Source organism: Pholis gunnellus (genome assembly GCF_910591455.1).
Source record: "Pholis gunnellus genome assembly, chromosome: 1".
NCBI lineage: Eukaryota > Metazoa > Chordata > Actinopteri > Perciformes > Pholidae > Pholis > Pholis gunnellus.
This window is the reverse complement of record NC_136528.1, coordinates 18,636,968-18,640,460: the sequence shown is the minus strand read 5'-3', so window position 1 is coordinate 18,640,460 and position 3,493 is coordinate 18,636,968.

The following is a 3,493-nucleotide window of genomic DNA, read 5'->3' as shown; positions in this document are numbered from 1 at the left end:
GATAGACGGGAATTAGCGAGCAGCCGTGTTATTCTGAGCAATCCGCAGTAGCAGATCAGCAGACAGTGTCAATCGAGCCCGGCGCTGCGCGATGGATCGTTCCACACTTAAAACAAACAACCATCGGGGCGGTGCTGTTTACCCAGAGCTAAGTGGAGGACAGAAAATTAGTCCCCAGCTAAGAATGCACCGCCCGATGGTCTGCATGCGCGCTCTGTTGCAATCCAACTACTCAACGGGAGAGGATATGCTGGATGTCTTGTGTTCACAGAGACACCAACTGAGACAGTTCCTCTCGGCTCACTCTACCGGTCTACTTTACCGTCAACGGAAGACATGATTTAACCTTGATTTAGGAACCGTCCGGAACAAATTCATTGGAACTATTTATAAGCAATGATGACTTACTGGAAGCTAGAAACTGTGCTTGTTGACATTCAGGCATAGGCCTATCCCCTTTCATTGACCCGAGTGTCACCACAAAATTGCCATAAATTTGACTATATTTATTTAGACATGGATTAATCATTAATTAAACAATGTGCTGACAAGCAAAAGTACAAGATTAAAAAACGAGAAGTAAAATTTTACAATCCTCCTGTTGCACCTAATAAAATGACCTCATCCAACAAGGACACATGGCTCATCAACCAAACATTGTCCATGTTTGTACTCCACAGCTAAAGATTCATGTGGTAAGGCACCACGTGATTAGCATGTCATCATGACTTATTGGTTAGCTTATTTGTGACTTTAAAATGATGTGGCTCATACTGATGTGAACAATAGGTAGACTGATACTTCATGTAAATATACTGTCGATCATTATGAGCTGACTTACTGTATGCGTTGTTACTATTCAAATTACAATTTTAAAAGATGAACTGACTTCTGCAGTGTGAAAAGCCATCAGCGTTTATCCCTTTTTTCATTGACTTTCTTTCTTTTTACATTTTAAATGCCTCTGCACACATGACCGACCACAAAATCAACAAACCAAGGAAAATCCCCCTTCTTGGACATTATACAACACTGTAAGATATTCTGATATTCAATTCTGTGTCTCGGAGCATACGTGAAAACAAATTCTGCCTGCTTCACACTATTGATACTGAGGTCTGGGGCTCAGTGCAGATGACGTGCAACTGTTCTCCAGGCCGCACTTTAGAGCATAACTGTTTCTGTGGGTGTGATAGAGTAAAAATATTTAACCATGCTGATTAGTAGAAAGATATGCCATCGTTGTAAAAACAAACGTTGAAGAAAATGAGCTCTTAATTAGAAAAAAAGAAAGCTAAACAGGACATGATGATATCACAGCAGAGGTGTAAACTGGTTCCTTATTTTGCCCTTCATTTAATATTTAATGTGAATCTTGCTTGTTTGGAAGAATTTTAAAGACTGCACAGGAAGACTTTAGCATAATGGAAGATGTAAACTACATTTTTATTTTCAAAAATATTGGAAGTTCAAGGGCACTTCATGAAGCTGCTGAACCTAAATATGTTTTTTAGAATACATTAACATTACCAACATGAATTGAGTGGTCTTGTCAGCGATGCTGTAAAAAAACTGCCTACTGTCTCTGATTATAATGATGGAGCTCACAATGTATTATCAAGAGCTCACACTTGCTAAAACACTTCTGTGTTAAAGTATGAGACGATTTCTCATGATTAACTGGTATTCCATCATATCACAGAGTATACCTGAGTCTATATTTTACAAGTAGCTGAAAACACTGTTTGGTTTTAAGGTTAAGGTGCAGGCTTAGGGTCAGTTCAGAGAACAAGTTGGGGTCAGGCATTTAGTTGAAATGGTAAGGTTAGGGCTTGAGGCTAGGGAATGCAATCAAGGTCCTCACAAGTACACAAGTTCAAATGCATGTGTGTCTGTGTGAGTGAATAAAAGGCTTCCGGATCCTGTGACACCATTTATTGTGGCTAGGGAGACATCTATTATAATGCACTTAATGTGGTGCTCACCTTTAGCGTCTGTCTTTGAAAGCTCTTGTAGACTTTCCCTTGTGTGTTAATAAGCCGAGGAGAGAAATGTTATTGAATGGAAGGAAAAAGAAACACAGGACTTTCCTCAATGCGGTTAAATTGAACAAAAAAACGAACATAAAACTGTTGGAGACGGCGAGATCATGCTGATTCAGGCAATACAAAAAACCATGTTGTATTATCAGTACAGTATATGCAGCATTTTGTTTCGTCTTGTAGATATGTGGGAAGGATGGGGAAATGGCTAAACAGGAAGTGTTGTCTGGGTAGATTTCAGTTAGCTGTTTATCAGGAGACAGTTAGTTAAATACTTTATCCATTGGGGGAAAATAAGCTATTTATAATAAAAGAACACAACAGTTGGATTGAAGTTATAGATCATGTTTCCTAATACAGACCAAATGCTACATTTTGCTGTATACATTTTTTCTAGTAGACACATTTATCTGCTTATTTCAGAAGAGGTCATTCACCGTATAACTGTGAAAAAGGGAAATTAATGATTTATTTTCCTATAGTCACAGAGATGTTATTTCCTCTTTCATTAGTCAGTTGCTATTTTCTGTTGTGACAGGTGGGATTGTGACTTGTCTGTCATGTTTATCTGACCTGACGGTACAATATAGGGACACGAAGAATTTCACTTACAATATCCTTATTATTGATACTCAATACTTTAACTTTAACTTAAATGTTCACCTTGCATTGAATGACATGACAATTATGAAGCAATGAATATTTGTTGTTTGTGGCTTTCGATTTTACTTTGAAATCTTCCATCAGTGATGATTATTAAATGAACTTCATGTTTTTAGTCGTTGTGTAATGCTGATTCATTCTTACGTTACAACCAAGAGTTCAGATGTTCTTGTGTGTAAAAGAAGCAGTGTGTACTCTGAAGCAGTGCGTTTCTGAAAATACCATCATCATGAATAAATGATAATGTGAAATGCAATTCATTATTTACGATGTGTTTACATTTAATGTTTGTTGAGTTTTCTGTAGATTCTTACAAATCAAATTGAACATTATGGTATACCTTTATGGTAATCAAACAAGAGAACTTGTTTGAAAATCATCATTTTCAAGTGAGTTAAACTTACACCATTACGTTATGGTCATTTAAATGTACCCTGCATTTAACGAGACTTTTTTTTATCATTGTTACAAAATAAACACAAGATTAGAGAGAAATCATGTTTACATGAAGAAGAAACTGACGTTGACTGTTCTACAATCACTCATTTAAATGGCATTTCATGGCCAGTTATAGTAAACATAGCATATCCCAAATAATTTGGACCAATTATGGACCAAATAACTTGATGGTTAAGAAATTGTGAGCTGAAATTCCTGGTCTAATTTAAATCTCTCAAGAAGTATGTCACATCAATCCCCAAGCCAAGCTCCTTGTATGTATATAAACTGTTTCTGATTCTGAAACATCCTGCTAACTATCAAAAAACAACAACAACAACAACAACATA